Source organism: Thermobia domestica, chromosome 8, assembly GCF_964235325.1.
Source record: "Thermobia domestica chromosome 8, izTheDome1.hap1.1, whole genome shotgun sequence".
In the NCBI taxonomy this organism is placed as follows: Eukaryota; Metazoa; Arthropoda; class Insecta; order Zygentoma; family Lepismatidae; genus Thermobia; species Thermobia domestica.
Window position 1 is genome coordinate 1,598,112 of NC_137461.1, and position 19,043 is coordinate 1,617,154.

The 19,043-nt window shown below is 38.6% G+C and overlaps 1 protein-coding gene across 1 annotated transcript in view; it reads right to left on the reverse strand.

Moving 5' to 3' along the window:
- Positions 1-16,991, reverse strand: part of LOC145691529 (uncharacterized) — a 32,127-nt gene extending 15,136 nt beyond the window's left edge. Inside the window, exon 1 of the mRNA XM_081766940.1 lies at positions 16,881-16,991. The gene's annotated coding sequence lies outside the window, so the exon portion shown is untranslated. The remainder of the gene's footprint in view (positions 1-16,880) is intronic.
- Between the last annotated feature and the right edge of the window lie 2,052 nt (positions 16,992-19,043).

Genomic DNA, 19,043 nt, shown 5'->3' on the forward strand with positions numbered 1-19,043 from the left:
TTAAGGTATAAGTAAAAATACATTAAGAACAAATAATAAAGAAGCTAGGTGATAACAATAAGAAATGGTATGAAATACAGGAGATAAGTACGGAACTGTGTACCTACTTTTGGGCCACCCTGTATATTAGAACATTTGGAATAAATTTATACTATTTTTGGGAGGGTTATAATTTTTTCCACTTATGATTTAGGAAACCTTATGTAGTTATATAATGTCTCCGATGGATGAGTGGTTACGCTCGTCACCTTGTGGTGAAGAGGTCCCGGGTTCGATTCCCGGTGGCGTCATTTGGTTCAGATCCCACGTTAAACTGTAGGAACCATCTTCAAACGTCATCATCAACAAACAGTGAAAATCGGATGAGATGAACCCGAGATACAGAAGAAAATTGCAAGATAGACGCAAGATTCTTTAACCATGGTCCGCCATTTTGAAAACCGTTTTTGGGGGTGTTCCCGTGATCCGATTTTGTCGGATTTTGAATGTTATTCAGTAATGATTCCTGAATCAAAAACTGTTTAAAAAGCTTCTATTGCAATTTTGCTCAGGTCCAACTGTAAATTGCCTGGACTATGTGTTATATTTGTTCTTGAAGAGTATGTATTATGAGTGAAAATTTTGTGTCATGTGTATTTGCATAAAATTAGGGGGGAAAGATTTTGTGTGTAATAACTATTAGGCAAATTAGAGTTTGTTTTGTTTTGATTAAATGCCGGTAACGAGAGCTCAGACGCGGAAGATGGAAGAGGAATTTAGATCTGACGTGTACGCTCAGCGTATTGAGCTGGATGTAGATATAGCTAGAAATAATGTGACCGTCAATAGCGTAGAGAATGTCAATGAACTAGAGAAAATGCATAGTGAAACAGGCGTAGGAAGAACCACTGAAGATGTAGTAGGTTCAGGAACCGGTGACAGTCACGTACGTTACGGTGACGTCACAGAGAGAGAAAACAGTGACCCAGCTGATGGACAGTGTGGCCAACCTGTCCCGGAACACACAGCTGAGGCAACACCCAGGGAAAGTGAGGTAGTACCTACCGGAAGTCAAGTCGTAGAGACCGGAAGTGGGCAGTCCGGAGCTCAATTCGTCACGACCGCTGACTTATCGAGGCTGCTGAACGGGTTATTAGATTCTATTTCTGCTAAGATTGAGCAATCTAGTGCGTTAGTTGCTGAACAACATAGAGCTAGTAACCAGTCTGCATGTGAAAAACTGGAGAAATCGTTTACGGCGAAAATAGACTCTTTTGTAATAGAGAATAATAAAAAATTTGAGCAATTGAACGAGTCAATTGCGTCAGTGACTAGGAGACTTGACACCTCCAACTTGGAGCTGCAGACACAGCTTGTGTGTACAAGTCAAAGGATACAGGCTTCATTAGAGCAAGTTAGCGACAGGGTACAGTCTAATGAAGTCTCAATTGCATCCTGTAGTAGTGAGATCCGAAAAGTTGAACAGTCAGTGAAAGATGCTCAAAGTTCACTGGCAGTTCAAATCAGCGATGTCGAGAATAGATCGAAGGACCTCAGTGATAGGTTAGGCGACCTCTCCACCAAACAAACAGACATCGATCATGCAGTTGAGAGCATGCACTTGCGAATGGAGAGAGTCGATCGAAGTATAGATAACATTGTAGGCAGTCAGGCCGAAATCAGAGCTGAACTTCAGACAGTGCAAAGTGAATTTGCACTGAGATCTGAATCCTCAGCACAGCTGGGAGACAAAATCAAGGATCTCCGAGATGAAATGTCTCGTGAGATACAGAAAGAAAAGCAAAGTTCACGACTAGAGATAGAGACACTACTAACTGCACGAGACGGGTTGTCGTCTCGTTCTAGCGAGAACGAGACACAACAAACAGAGGAGAGAGTAGTTGTCGACAGTGGTCCCAGCACGAGCTATTTGATTGCCCCGCCTGAACTGTTGTCGAGTAATAGTAGGGAACCTGTGCCATTAACATCGCGTGTGGGAGGACACGGAAGCGTTCACACAGTTCAAAGTAGTGGCGAAGCTGCCCAACTTGCCACTGCAATGAACTCGTTCTTGCACAGAGACCTGAAACTACCGACATACAATGGGAATGAGGACGAATCAGCTACCCATAATTATCTAGTAGATTTAGATAATTATTTCGAGCTAACTGGAGTAGCGCCAGAGCATAGACTGAGCTTCTTAACACGCTCGTTAAGAGGAATCAGTCTACAATGGTACAAAGTGATGCAACATAAGATCACCGACTATGCTAGTTTCATAGAGGAATTTAAGAAAAACTACTTAAGCTCCGATCGTTTAGCGTCCTTGCGTGCAACCCTGCTAATGAGTCATTATGACCCTAGAATTTTCAGACAGCCTAGTGAGTACCTTCTCACTCAGCTGCAGAGAAATGCTGTTTTGGACCCTCCCTTGTCCGAGCAAAATCTTTTAAAGTTACTACCGAGACAGCTTCCTCAGTGGATCTGTAGGTGTTTGATTAGTGCTAAACCACAAAGCATCTCAGAGCTTCTCGCGTTAGTGAATGAAGTACAGTTAACGCACAGGGAGAACGGTAATAACCAGCAGCGTAGAAACATAAACATGATTGAAGTGACAGAAAACAATCAATCAGCAGGGGGGAACTTCAAACGTAACACGAGACGTAACAGGGCACAGCAGGGGCCGTATACTAGAAATAGTAGGGGCAGGCTAGAACGATCTAATGAGAATAGTGAGCCTAGTAGTAATCCTCGAAATGAATCCCGACAGAATCGGTTCAGGGGGAATGGAACTAGTTCGTACCGAGGTACAAGAGGTAGCAACAGAGGTAATAGAAATAGGCCTAACCACCAGATGAGAAACAGTAGAGATGAACAGATACAAGTTCTTGAAGTGTACGATACACGAGACGAGACTCGGGCAAGTACTTCGAGACAAGTACAGTCCGACAACAATGGGCGTGGTCTGAATGTTTCTCGTAACTGAGGACATTCGGCACACATTTGGAATCCCATTAGCGTGGAATCTCAGGATAGCAATTACACCCCAATGAGGTCGGATAATGTAACTGAATGTGTGCTGGAAATTTCGAGTAGTGATATAGATGAAAATGAGACATTGGTCAAGGAAGTAAATACAAATGCTAGTGAGAATTGTAATCAGTGCCAGGAAATTATTGAGAAAAATCATTTTAAGGAAAATTTAGTAAATTTTGATACAAATAGTGAGAAATTAGAATTAAAATTGAGAAATGGTAACGTAATACTGTTGAATCGAACAGAATATGATCAAGCAAATGCTATTTTTGATAATTTATTAGACACTAGTGATGACCTAGTTGTTAGAAATAATGTGATAACTTTACCTGAAATTGAAGTTATCGTATTCGCTCAGCCGGTACTTGGTTTGTTGGACTCAGGTTCGAGTATCAACGCGATCAGTAGTGAATTGTGGCAAACAGTACAGAATAGTAACCCCAGACCTGCGTTCCTTAGAACGAATAATTTGAAAGTAACATCAGCATTCGGAGGTAATGTGGCTAAGATTCTTGGTCAAATTTTATTGCAAGTAACAATCAATGGAGAAGAGTTTGAAACTGTGTCATTAGTAGTGCAAGGGTTGAATAGAAAGTTGATTCTTGGTTCTCAGTTCTTTGCTGAGACTGACGCTGTGTTAGACTATGGGAGAGGGGTGTTCAGTTTGAAGAAGCCAGTAGAAGTAGATGTAAGTTTCAAAGACGTCGAAATATCAAATGAAGATCTAGTGCTAAGAAATATTGAGGAGATTTTTAGTTTTGATGATCTCGAAGGCGGAGATCCAAGTAACGGTTATTCACTTGTAAGAGGTAGACAAGTTGGCAATCATGAGATGGGTACGGAGATAGGGAAGAATAGGCTAATTGAGAGCAACCCACCCGTAAAGTCGCAGGTTAGAGGATACCCGACGCCCACAGAATTGGCCAGAACCGTATTTTCACCAGAAGAGTGGAAAAATTTTCAAACACGCGCGAGTGAGCGTGATATTAAAGAGCACGTAGATGGCTACACTGATCTCACTGATTCTCAGAGAGCAGAACTCACCTCCCTCCTCATAAGACATAAACAGCTGTTTGATGAGAGACCCGGTTGCATTAGAGGTTATGAACATGAGATACATCTAACCGACACAAAACCGATTCGTTCGAAAATGTTCCCGTTTGCACATTGTTATCAGAATCAGGTCAGGAATGAGATTAATCGTTTTCTAGCATGGGGAATAGTGAAAAAGGCTGCCACGCCTTATAGCAATTCACTAGTAGTAGTACCGAAGAAGAATGGGAAGTTACGCCTTTGTATCGACGGGCGCCCTCTTTCGCGGGTCACTTTGGCAGAAACAGACCAACCAATCCCCGCCATTGACGTTTTACAAGAGTTGAGCGACAAAAATATTTTTTCTGTTTTCGATGCAGTCGATTTTTTCTTTCAAGTACGTGTAAAAGAGGAATTTCAGAAGTATCTAGGATTTGTGCACGAAGGCATTTCATATTGCTTCGTCAGACTACCATTTGGAACAAAGACGTCTCTGTCTTCCTGTATAAGGGCACTTGATTTAGTACTAGGAGATGATGTAAAGAGCTTTTGTCAAACATACGTCGATGACCTAGCGGTAGGCTCATACAATTTTACACAGCATTTAGACCATCTAGACCAAGTTTTCACTAGGCTGGAAACTGGCGGAATAACGCTCAGATTAAAGAAATGTGTTTTTGCACGCACACATGTCAAACTTTTAGGTTTTGAGTTGTCTTCTGAAGGAATCAGAAAAGACAGGGAAAAGATGGAGAAAGTAGTAAATTTTAGACCTCCAAAGACGGTGAAAGAAGTTAGACAGTTGATAGGTTTCCTCCAACATTATCGTCCCTTCAGTAATCGTTATTCTGAGGTACTAATTCCACTTTTTGATCTTCTGAAGAAGAATACGAAATTTAAATGGGAAAAAGTGCATGATGATGCCTTGGTAAAAATAAAAGAGATTTTTCAAGAAGAAATCGTTTTAAAGAAACCACTTCCTGATAAAGAATTCATTTTAGAGGTGGATGCCAGTGATAGGAGTTGTAATAGTATCCTATATCAGATAGACGACAATGAAGAAGACAGGATCATTGGGATGTCTTCAAAAGTCTTCAATAGTGCGCAGAGGGCGTACTCGATTACTGAAAAGGAACTTTTGAGCTTAGTAGAGGGTGTCGCTAAATTCAAATATTATTTGATAGGAAGGAAATTTAGAGTTCGCAGCGATCACTTATCATTGAAGTTCATTTTACATTGTCGATTGACGAATCAACGTATCACACGTTGGGCCTTAGGGCTCGCGAATTTAGATTTTTCATTCGAATTTGTTCGATCAAGAGACAATAAAGCGGATTATCATTCACGCTACCCAGCGCAGTCTAGTAACGTGACAAATTTTGACAGTAAGCCTGTGTTACGCGAGACATTAATGTCATTGTTAGAGGAAGTTCCGTGTGAACTTCGGAAGTTAATTGCAGTGTTGCCAGAACTGCAATCGTCAGATGCCTTTTACGGTCCTCTGAAGAAGGCGACACAGAGTGCCGAAACGTCGAAGAAAATAAAAAGTCAGCATCACGAATATATATTGTTTAGTGGAAGATTATGTAAAAGAGATAAGGATGGTGTAAAGATTTGTATACCAGAAGTTTTGGTTCGACCACTTCTGCAGTACCACCACGATGAAAGTGGGCACCTATCCGCTTCGAAGCTGATACCACAGCTCGTCGAAACATACACTTGGCCAAAAATGAGAGAGCAGATAAGGAAATACTGCGGGTCATGTGTCATTTGTCAGAAGGCTACTGCCCCACACACCTACATGTGTGGGCCACTAAACTCTATTATTCCTGAGAAGCCTGGTGTGTTCATCGCCGCAGATTTCTGTGGACCACTAGTGCGAGGTATAGGTGGTGTCCAATACATACTTGTATTTGTTGACATTTTCTCCAAATTAATTGGTCTTTTCGCATGTCGTAGCGCAACCACACACACAGCCTTACAGAAATTGAAACAGTTTCTCAAACTGTGTCCGCGAGCTGAAATTCTATTGACGGACCACGGTTCTCAATTCTGTAGTAATCAGTGGAAGAGAGAGATTCAGGCGTTAGGACTGAAGCATTACATGTCTACTGCCTATTACCCGCAAGCGGAACCTGCAGAGACAGTAGTGAAGAGTACAACCAGGATGTTGAGAAAGTATTGCCATAACAATCAACGTTATTGGCCAAGACATTTAAGTAAAGTAGAAAGATGCTTGAATAGTGCTAAACATCTTAGTACAGGGTTTTCAGCTTATGAGCTACATCTGGGAGTTTCGTCCACTGCTGACGTTGCCAGAATATTTGAAATACCCGAAGTTGAACGGCCAGTAGATAAGGATTACTTCGTGGAAGTAGCACACAAGAACTTGAAGAAGAATGCAGCAGCCAGGAAGAAATATTTCGATGCTCATCATACTTTAGTACAATATGATGTAGGACAGTTAGTGCTAGCACGTGTATTCCCGAAATCTGATGCTTTGGCCGGAATTTCGAAGAAAATATTACTGATGTATTCTGGACCCTGGTTGATCCTCTCTAAAACTGACAAGAATGTGTATACTCTCGCTGACCCACAGACTAAAGTGGCAGTGATGAAAAGAAACGCTTACTTGCTTAAGCGGTATAGAGAAAGAGAACCTGAAAGTCAGAGAAAAATACCAGCAACTGAAGAAGAGATTGCTGAAACACCGAAGAAGAACTGAGCTCTTCGTGTTATATTCATGTAAATATTTTGTTTTACGTGTAACATTAATAGTTGAAACCTTTGTGTATGTATTATGCCATTAGATTATTATGGGAACAAGTTTTCTTTCATGTTTTTATTATGTATTAATCAGTATTGTTGTGTTAAGGTATTTTCTATTACGTCCGCACTTATTGTATATACTTGTGTGTAATGATGTATTTCGATAAGCTTTGATAGCTAAAGTATCTTTACTCTCAAAACATATCGAAAGGGGGGAATTTGTGAAGACCTAGTGCATACGTTATTTAAATTTTGATATGCAAATGTCATATCAAAATCTTTGCATATCAAAATGGAAATTATATGTAAATATGTAACCACATATATTTTATATCAATTCATTTAAATATTTAATCATGCATAATTAGATGTTAAAAGCCAACAAGATGTATATGCTTCGTAAAGAATTCATATCTTTTTCATAGGAAGAGATGGAAGAACTTCGAGTACAAAGTTTTTTTTTTTCTGGAAGAGCATTTCAAAATTTTCAAACTGAAGTTCAGCAAACTCATAGCCTCCAGCGGAACACACACGAACAGCAACTAAGATGGTACAACTGTTTCCAGCTTACTATGAGTTTCCAGACTAGATTTTGGACTATTCAGAAATAATAGTATGCTGGACTACAGCTATATGTCAAGGACTAGTGGATGAGAGATGGGTTGGCTACTCTCCAATATAGCGCCGTTCAGTCGTGTACATGGCTATTGTATACTAGTCACACAGCAGTGTTGTTTTTTGGGAACAATAAGGTGCGAGAAACTCTCTTGATGACGTATTTTGTCACCTTACCCGCCCTGCCCGCCACGGCTCTAGGCCGGTAAAAACGAAGCTATCGCCAGCTTCAACGCGGAGTAATATGTTTTTAAAATTGTGATTTGGTTTTCGAAAATTTGTTTTTATTCAAATTTAAAAGGTTCTTGGATGCACCCGTTTATAAATTATGATTATTTAACACGGTATGTCACATGTCCGACAGTATCACGTACTCTTTCAGTACGTTTTAACAGTACTATTTACAGGCAGTTGTTTGAACTCGTTGAGCGGTGTTCGTCTGCAAAGATGGAAGGGGCTTCCTGCCCACCAATGTATCCGGAAGACATATTATATTAATTAACCACCCCTAAGGTAATGACAGTCATGTATTATAATGTAGGTATATAGTAAATTGTATAATGTTATTAATCTAAGGTCTGATTTTGCAGCATATTTGTTCAATAAGCAGGGATGAGTGAAATTCAGTAAAAGTTTGTATTGAGATTACACCCCGCTGCAGACTGTGTTTGGGTATAGATGTCACTACCTGTCACGTGAGTTCTTGATGGAAGGGGGAACATGTATTTTTTCTAATATGTTTTGTTTTTCTAATTGTTTAAATAGTCTTCCGGTACATGACATGTGTTGTGTTATATATCAAAATATTCAGAGAAGATCAAGGAATCGTGTAAAGTATGTGAAACTCACCAGAGATTGTATATAAATGTAATATTAGGGCATAACAGTGGTGACCTATTTAGGAATTTCGGTTGTCACCAACAGAGAGAAAGAACGTTGACCATAAGAAAACCGGTAGACTGAAGGTGAGTCTAGGTTTTTCAAGTTCCAGCGAGCCTAATGACTAGGATCGCAGGAGAGGTCATGAGACACTTCGTTAGGAACATCGAGTGACTTCACGTCGCTCAGTGAGACACTTAGTTCTTAGTTTGAACACAGGACACATCGTTCAGTGACACTTCGAGTCTGTTCATAGGACACTTCACGTCGCTCAGTGAGACTTTACTTCGTTTGAGTTCTAAGTGCATAGAACACTTCATTTAGTGACATTAAATTACCATGTCTTTGCTAGTGTAATTAGCAACTACTATGACATGTATCACATAGTGCTTAGATAGCAAAAAGGGGAAATATCTTCTCTATATGACCCCATCGGGAGTGTTTTTTTTTTTAAGTAACTTGCTATAGTTACATATGCGTATATATAGTTAGGGGTGTTTCGTTGTACACCAAGACCAACTATTATCTAAGAACATGTACGTATTATAAAGAGATTATTAACGAGTGTTGGTGGACTCACCGTGTGGCTCACATTTACAATGAGCACACTTCCAACCAGTTTGTTTTGTGTCTAATACACAAATATGTCAGACGATATGTCATCAGCAGAAACATTTATTTTTTTTTTAACCTGTGCATAGCAAATTAGTGCACCACAAACATATTGTTTTTAACCTGTGAAAGTTAAATAGTGGGACTTTTTGCACCACAGAGCACCAAATACAGTAAGGCGTGACGAGCCTATGTCACCTTTACTGTAATAGTGATGACAGTAACTCTCAACTTGTAACAGAGAGATATCAATGCAGAGATCGACGAAGACAACGTGATCTTCAAGACTGATCATAAAAAACCGTAATATGTGGGATAAAATTACGTCACGCATATACGGAAGAATGCGTGCAGAGTGGAGGATCCAGACAACAGTGAAGACTGGACTCATGCAGGACATATCTGTGAAAACTACAAATTAAATCACGCGTGGACTAGAACTATTGGTATAAGTAATACATATTGGCCACTAAAACGAGTATCTGTTTTTTTTTCTTTCTTTTCGTATACAAGTGTTGTTTGTGAAATCGAGTGTAAATAGTTCAAATTCAATTCCGCCGAGGATATATTAAATAGTTATGAAAATCTACTTATACGTCTGTTACATACTACAATTCCCGTACAAATCCTGAAGGTTTACTTGCTGCCTGGTGAGTACAAAAATATCTAAAATGTTTTGTGACTTCTGTTCTTTTCAGGTGGACTTCGTTCGGCGACTTCATTTAGCTTACTGCTAATAGTACTCCTTGTTAATGTATTCTGTTGGTAATCCTTAGACTCAAGCTCAATGTTACATGAGTCGCTACTATTTCTGTAGCCCATGAGTCGCTTCGAGAGCGTACAATCAGGGTAGGGAAACATGAACTATGAGACCTATGTAGATCTCAAAATCGGGATTTTCTGTTTAATTTTAAAAGTAGCATAGATCTACATAGGGGCAATTTTGATTATTCTATCAAAATTAAATTTTTGTTTTTTTAAAGAGTCTCAACATTTTTTTTTTAACTCAGTCTCTACCGCAACCAAACAGTTCATAGTTCATGGAACCCACGAGGACAGACAGTCTTCTCAGGTGTGACGTAAGACTGCTGTCAAATGTAGAGAGAGAGACACACCTCACTATCACTGGTACGCCTTCCTCTTCTCTCTACAGAGCCTCACGCAAATTTACATGCTGGACACTTCATGTCGTATGCAAATGTCAGCACACCTGTGCTTGGAAGGTAAATTCTTCATGTGTCACCGAGCCGGGGGCTCATCACACCTTATTCAATTGGCTCCCAAGCGTGGGGCTTGATGGACGTCTCCGTCCTTATACAGTACTACTATTGATTGTAATGTAATAGGTTCTAGGACCCTGTTTAACTCTACAATGAACAATTATTTTATTTACAAACATAATTCCAGATACAGCTGAACGCCAATTTACACTGGAATAAGCAGTCTTCACCCTTAAAGTGAACATTTCCTCTCACTTGAGAAAATTGAACCTTTTGCACGTCATTATGGATGTGATGTCGATAGTGTAGAGGTGGAAATGAAACTTCTCCCGAAAGTTTTGAAACGTTATGAGGAGGAAAATCAATGCAAAATTACCTCAGTTTCTCAGTTTACTGAAGTGATGGATCGTTTCAAAATTGCTTTTCATTATATTCACAAATTAGGCCTAATTGCTGTCACCATTCCTGTATCTAGTTCACCATGTGAACGTTCTTTCTCATGTCTTAGACGGGTAAAAACATATCTAAGAAATCGAATGGCAAACTGTAGCCTAAGCGATCTTCAGGCCCGTATCCACGGGGGGGCTAGGGGGGCCGGGCCCCCCCTAAACTTTGGCTGGCCCCAATAAAAGTTTCACGGTAGGCCTGCAAATGAACTATAATATAGTGATGAAGTAATAATATGATTGGGTCGGGCCCCCCCTAACTTCGACCGGGCCCCCCCTAAATTTTTGGACTGGCTACGGGCCTGGCGATCTTTGTTTCCTTTCAGTAGAAAGAAAACTTTTAATGAATATTGCTGTAGAGAATGTGGTAAAATTATTCGATGTTGGACATAACAATCAACGCAATGTACTCCATTAAAGTGCAGGTATAAAAGTTTATTGTAAGCTTGTTCGAACCATGTGATCAGCCCTTCATAGTTTAAAATACATTATTGTTTCTGTGGATCATGATGAAGTTTTGTTAATTTCTATTTACTTCTTTATCCAATTTATAATTGTTTTATTTATTTATTTATTTGAACTTGAGTTTCAATTTCAAAGATTTCTGTGTAAGGTATGATCAAACAATATATGCTGCTATAAATTTCCCTATTCTTTTAGTAACATAGATCTTTGCTGTTGCATATAGAGATAACGTCAAAACATCCAATGTGCACAAATTAAGGACATACGAGAGAAAATATAAATGATTTATATTTTTTTGTCTCTTGCTTTTTTGTAATAAATGCTTCAAAGATAAAAATGTTTGCAATAGCCTATTTTATTCTTGTTTTACTTTACTTACTTACTTATTGTGTATTTTATGATATTAACGAAAGGTAGAGTATTATCTGCTAGTCTGCGTTGTTTGAACCTTCTTTTATTTCTATGCATTCATGTGCATTCTTGGAGGGAGAGAAAGTAAAGCTGTCTTGAACTTCATCGACTACACAGTACACAACGTTATTATTGTTAAAAAAAAAAAAATGGAAGTAGAGGTAGTGTGTCTGCTACGCGGAATTCGGTAGGTCGAGCATATAGCCACGAACTCCCGCAGCCCATCCTAAGTCCTGCATTTCTTCAGTCCCACCAGATGAATGCCGGAATTGTACCTTCTATAAGGCCAATACAGCTGTTTTCCACATCCTTGTCCCTCCCCTATTTCGGTCTGACACGGGAGGGTCCCACAAGTTGTCGCTAAAATCTGATTGCTACATAGCACATCTGATTGAGCATCATGGGAAATGAACATGAGCAAAATTTAAGGTGCTATGGACCAGAAAGACAGGAGCTACGGGGATTGAAAATTTGAATATCCAAAGAATTATATCATGGAATTATGTACGTTTAAAGTAAATATCTTGAAAACCGTTAAAGCAATCAAAACAAAAGTTGCACAATATAATGAGAACAAAATGCCCTATCGAAAACCATAAACAGTGCTTCCATAGTTGAAGCAATATTGCCAACTCAGCATAAAATATTTCATTATAAATAGTACGATACAAAAATTTGCACAGATTTAAAATGCACTATTATCACTAAACATAACAGTGAAGTGTAGTGGTACAGTGTTGCACACTATTGAAGCTACATATACTGAAAATGTGCAATGGAGAAGTCTGATATTTGGCAACAGATGGTAATAAAGGAATCTGGGTCTCATACTATGAATTTAGTTCAAATGCATAACACAGGAAGTATAGCATAGCAAAATGTCAGCAATGTCACAAAATATTGATGCATTTGAAAAACGAAATTGAGTGATGCCATTTTTTCGTCCTGTGTCAGCTTCGAAGCTATATAGGATGCAAAGTGGGATCCGAATCACTATGAAAGAGAAAGATAACAATGAAATGTAAGGTAAAAAGTACAACAAAAACATGTCTGAGGCGGGATTGGAAACCGCGATGCCTAAAATGTCGGTTATCTACCCTTCTAGACCACACTGCTATCCGGTCCGACTAAAAACGAAATGAAGTAGTTATAAAAATAATTATATTTCCAATGTGAATATGGTAATATTACAATGTACGAACATAATCATATGGTATGTGGGAGAGGAAGTAAAAGAATATGTCACTTAACACGAAAGACACAAACCAAGAAAGTACTCTTCCAAATATTGATAAGATAACCTGGAGAACCAGTTTACAGAATTAGAAAACACGTGTTTTTTTTTTCCTCGCGTGTATCATTTTGTTTTCGCTGCTTATTCATCGGGGCTACAGAAGTATATTGCAAAACTAACTTTTTCTAATGCATTCCTTTATTACTCTTTGTTCCCACATATCAGACTTCTCCATTGTACATTTTCAGCACATATAGCTACAATAGTGTGCAACACTATAGCACTACACTTCACTGTTATGTTAAGTGATAATAGTGCATTTTAAATCTGTGCAAATTTGTGTATCGTACTATTTATAATAAAATATTTTATGCTGAGTTGGCAACACTGCTTCAACTATGGAAGCACTGTTTATGGTTTTCGATAGGGCATTTTGTTCTCATTATATTGTGCAACTTTTGTTTTGATTGCTTTAACGGTTTTCAAGATATTTACTTTAAACGTACATAATTCCATGATATAATTCTTTGGATATTCAAATTTTCAATCCCCGTTGCTCCTGTCTTTCTGGTCCATAGCACCTTACATTTTGCTCATGTTCATTTCCCATGATGCTCAATCAGATGTGCTATGTAGCAATCAGATTTTAGCGACAACTTGTGGGATCCTCCCGTGTGAGCCTTAGCTAACTAAAGAGTTTTAAAATTGAAACTTAATTATTGTCCAAAGAAATGTCTAGATTGCCCAGTTCTTATTTTCATTGTCCGCCCACCCAGCAACTAGGTCCGCCTTTTCCCGCCCACCCCATCAAACTTTTCTGGCGCCGTCCCTGGTGGAGAGCAACTAATTCTATGTGACTCGTGATAAACAAACAATACGAGTGTAAATTTTGTCGCAATACTTTGATTTCCTCCTATAATTATCTTATTATTAAAACTGGGTAATGCTCAGTCAGTGACACCAGCCATATGATTCGAACTCGGTACCTTCTGATTACGGAACAAGAATGCTAACTACTAACCTACGCCCGATCGGTAGACCTAATAATAATAATAATAATAATAATAATAATATAATCATCATCATCTATCTTATAATATAAATAAAATATAGAGTTTGTGTGTGTCTTGCGTGTGGCCTGAGGACCAAACGAGTGGACCGAGAGTTACCGCAGTTTGGTCACGGGTACCTTGGTCCAGGCCCCAGACTAAGGCGAAGCGTTTTTTTCTTTTTTAATTCCAACCACGGGCGCCGTTTTCCGGGACATGTAAAAGTAATAGAAAATGACCGATATTTTTCCCCTTTCTTTTGTAGTTCAGTTTGTTTACATAGATATTTTATCTGACCCATGCGAAGAATGGGTATCTCAGCTAGTAATAATAATAATAATAATGAAGACCTGGCAGACGAAATCAAAAACATATGGGAATATTAGAAAATCACAGTCAGACAATCATATCTCAACCGAGGCCAGATTTAAGCCGATTGGACACACTTGCTTCCAGTCGGGTCCCGCGCCTAAGAGCCCCCGCGGTACAGTGAAATCTATTGTAGGCTTGTCAAATACACTCAAGAACATATAACAATGTACGAGTTTCTTGGCAATTCCGGTTACTGTAAAGCGAAAAAATCACTTTAGCCCTAATTCGTTAATCTATCTTTAGATCACCAAGTTATTACAATAAACATATCAACTAGTAACTACTAACCATTTTATTTATCCTTCGAAATCACCTAAATCGTATCCTGTTATCGTTGATTTATTCTTCTGTCTATACAAACATATTACATCTACAGCCATCCATTTCGTGTATATCATGTCAATAATGAAGTTTACCATGTTAACCGATTAATTACTTGTTTTCTCTTTTAACTATATAAGGTAAACGCACCGGATTTCGACATGTTAAGGACCTTTTTCAAAATCAATTGCTTATTGTGGCCATAATATTGGTCGGTGTTGGCCCATTTTTTTCCTTGAAATGTACAGTCTCTACTAATACTAAAAGTCACTTCAAGGCTCAAATGCTAATGTTAAAATTTTTTATGAAACTGGAACTCGCCAATGGAATCCGAATTCGACACACTTCACCTGGTTTCGACAGTTGCGGTACCTGAATTCGACACCTTCAATTATATCCATGTAAAACATTATGTTGGCATTATTAGTAGTAGTAATCTCTTCACAGCTTCAAATATTGTTTTATTATTGTGCAGAAATTATCAGACGGGCAAAAGAACACAACTTAAATTTTCTGAACTGAGTAGTTACTTCGATTATCCTCAATTCGACATGCTGGAACCTGATTTCGACATTTCATGTCCAACTGAGGTTACAACTATCGGAGAATTATGCAACAAATAGCTTTATGAAAGACTTTGAATATACTTGTACGTTTAGATATTCAGTTAAAATTATATTTGCACTACTGAGCATGAATTCGACAACCTTGTCGAAATCCGGTTCACGTTACAAATAAAGGCTCGTGTTTTCGACAACCCCCCGTTCATGTTACATCACAACCTTTGTCCTCACAGAAGAACACAAAACGCACTGATTGAAACTCCTTTACAACATTAAAGTACCACTATTTGCTTGGATCAAACCTAACTTTAATAAAAATCTTAGGAAAAATAACTTGCAGTCTTATGTTTTCCTTAAGATTATGTGTTTTTTCTCTAAGAGTGTATCACACACACAACAATGTCCTTCTTTTCTCCATGCGTATGACTCATCTACTGTAACCGCGCTTTTGACACGAGAAAAGACACTCCCATAATGTTGCCATTTCTATTCACGATCGCAGGGATGACATCTTACGCTTATTTCACAACATTTAAGCACAGGTATGTCGAATTCGGGTGCCTGTCGAATTCAGGCGGGTTTACCTTATATGTTTGGTTATTGCGCCTCTGATCATGTATTGACAAAATAGGTACAGATTGACAATATCATTAACAATATACCGTTGTAACTGTAGCATCTGGAGAAAGGAGTTTTTCCAAGTTGAAACTGATCAGAACTTAGTTGAGATAATCAATTCAGCGAGAACGTTTGAACAATTAGCAAGAGTTTCAACTTAGATAAAATTCTAAAAGACTGCAGAGGGGAAAAAAAGCTACAAAAATAACTTTCTCATAATAAAGAGAAATAATGATAGTATATATTTATAGTTTATGAGTGTTAAGTGATTTTTAGAAGTTCTAAATTTAGAATCTAGAAAAATTTAGTTTATTTCTAACAGTGCATTTACAGTTTCATATTTTTCTGAACAAAAATATATATTACAGGGCTCAGTGGTAGAGCGTTCACCTCCGGTGCTTGGGGTCCCTAGTTCGATCCCAGCTCGCGCCGTGTGGACTTTGTGGTGAACAAACACAGTGCTCGTGGATTTTCTCGGGGTTCTTCCGTTTCTTCCCACTTTCTTCATTCCACCATTTCACTTATCTCTCATCATCACCGTCTTCTTTAGCCTAACCGACATAACCGTGGAACGTAAAACTTAAAGATTTCATTTCATTCTATATATATATATGATTTTGGGTTTAACGCCAGTTTTAGCAGCGAGGCTATGTGAGACGTGGGCCTATACTCCCTACAGGTTAATGTGCAATCCGAACCACATGAGTTCCCGCCGGAAATCTAACCCGGGTTCTTCCACACCAAAAGTACGTGCGCTAACTGCTTAGCCACGAGGGAATTCGGGGACCCAGATTCATTTCCCAGCGGGGGCTCATGTAGTTCGAAAATATTTCACAGTCACTAAAACAAGTGATAGAGGGGCTATGTAATTTTCAGAAATGAGGCAATTTTATATTAAAATATAGATCACGTGTGGTTGGTGTACTAGCTCCCATGCATTTTTCAAGTGCACATTTTTCCATTCTATCACAGAGTTAATGTGTGGTGGAAGAGAAGTGCAAGTTCGCTGGGGGACCTGGGTGCCCCGCAATATTGTTCCCAATTGAGCCTCACGTTTCCAAAGTCCAGCCCTGTCTCAACTATAACTATTGTATCTAGAAACATGACATAATTGAAATAGATAATTCTCAAACATTTTCTAATAAAGCAAAAAATATTAAAAATAATTATGCTGGACATTTATCATATGGATATATATGGGCTGGAAACGATAGGCACATCAGTAAATTAAAAGCTGTTACTAATAAAGTTATTCCTACCTTGTGAAAAGCCCATAGTATTTTACATTTCTTCGTTGTTAGGGTCTGCTGCCTAGACGGACCAACACAACAAGCATTGTCACTCCTGTGAACTGAGTAGCTTTATCAATTGGGTAAACAGCAAACCAACAGACTTCTTGTTTTTTTTTTAAAGTTTGTTCTGCTAACGAAGTGAAAGTAGTCAACTCATAAGATATGATATGATGTAATTATATGAAAATGAAGTAAAAAGAGGTAGATAAGAATGTAAACTTTTCCAATATAAATTTTCTGAAATAGAATGTTTCAAGTTAAAACAAACAACAAATAAGAGTATTTTAATCTTGGTTCAAATTTATCAATATTCAACGTTTTCCATAATCATTAGTTGAACCTGCGATCTCTACACAGCACATCAGGCCCGTAGCCAGCCCAAAAATTTAGGGGGGGCAGGTAGAAGTTAGGGGGGGCCGGTAGAAGTTAGGGGGGCCCGACCCAATCATATTATACTTCATCACCATATTATAGTTCATTTGCAAGCCTACCGTGAAATTCTATGGGGGCCAGCCAAAATTTAGGGGAGGCCCGTCCCCCTCTTGCCCCCCCCCCGTGGATACGGGCCTGCAGCACATCATTCACATATGAGCATGAATCTCCTTGTCATTCCTCACAACATCTGTACAGTACATGTCCCTTTAATGACACAAGTCAAAAACGTCTTGATAAAAATTAAAAACCGGCAAGGGGTATCATAAAGGGGGGATTTTTCGATTATTTTTTTTCAATATCTCGCACCGTTTGAAAGATTAGAGCGTACTTCTGGTTCGACTTTCTAATCCATGTGTGATCAGTGTTTTCTTTCTTCTTGCATGCAGTATGTAATAAGCAAATACATTATACACACAATTAATTATAAGGTCAGCGATATATGGTGTTCATTGGGCAAAACACTCCAAACAATAAAGATTCATCTGAGACTGGAGAAATGGTTATCCTTCATTTTTCATTAGCATTTGACCATCAAACAAACGCCTGAGAGATGTACAACCCCTGTATACAATTATGTGATGTTGGAATGTATAACTCGTAGAATATGATGTTTTTGTAAAATTTCAACACTTCCAGTATACCCCTAAAAATGTAATTAAAAAATAACGGTCATGTTTTTTAAATATTCGATTAGAACTGGACAATCTACAGAAAATTTGCAATCGATCAGTAAAAGCGGGATCTTTCTAGAGCCTATGGTTCCCGAAAACTCACTGTCGAAATGATTGGCCACAAATATATAAACGTCCACAAACATAAACTTTTCTAGCATTTTAATGTATAGACTAGCTGAACCTGCACTGTATACTCAGCGCATCCTTCTGTTATGACCATAAATATACTTCCCACTGTGCATGTCTCCTTACACATACAAGTAAAGGATAGGAGAAAGTGAATTGCTATGTATAGATGTTGGATTGAGTTTGTAGCCAATTTGTACAGGTAATTCGATATCAAATGGAAATATTTTTTTCTAATAAATCCATATCCGTCCGAGTACGCCTCATTGCGTCACTTGAGGCCTTTGAAGTTGCCACCATGCAATGAAGTTTTGCCATTCAGATTTAAGTGAAGCGCCTGCAATGTCCGTCCACCCGCCATACGTAACTTCTCTACTGGTTGCCTAACACCGTAGTTTCGGCCTGCAACAATGTTAATCTTATGGGCTCAAAACGGCCCCTAAAATGTTGAATAGAACAATAACGACGCGGTTTTTGAAAATGTGAATGAGCACTGGACAATCTACACAAAATTTGGAATTGACCAGTCAAAATAACACGTTTCTAGCACTTGTGGTTTTCGAGATCTCATTGTCGAAATGGTTGCGGCCAAACATATAAACGTAGCATTTTAATATATAGGTATAACTCTGTAACACTAAAGACTATTCTCGGAAGTAGAGGTTGTGAGCAGAGGCGCCAACCCTGGGGTGCCCGGAACCCCAGAATTTTGTAGGAGTATTCAATATCCACACAAAAAGAAACAGAGAGAAAATGAAAAAAATAAAGGATGAAAAGAAGAAAGAATAAAAGCTAAAACTCAATCATGCATGTTCACAAGCTAAAAGCGAAAAATAAATTGATCCACAAAACTGTGGCTAAACATTTTCATCAAACGATCAACTGCTCGATGAAA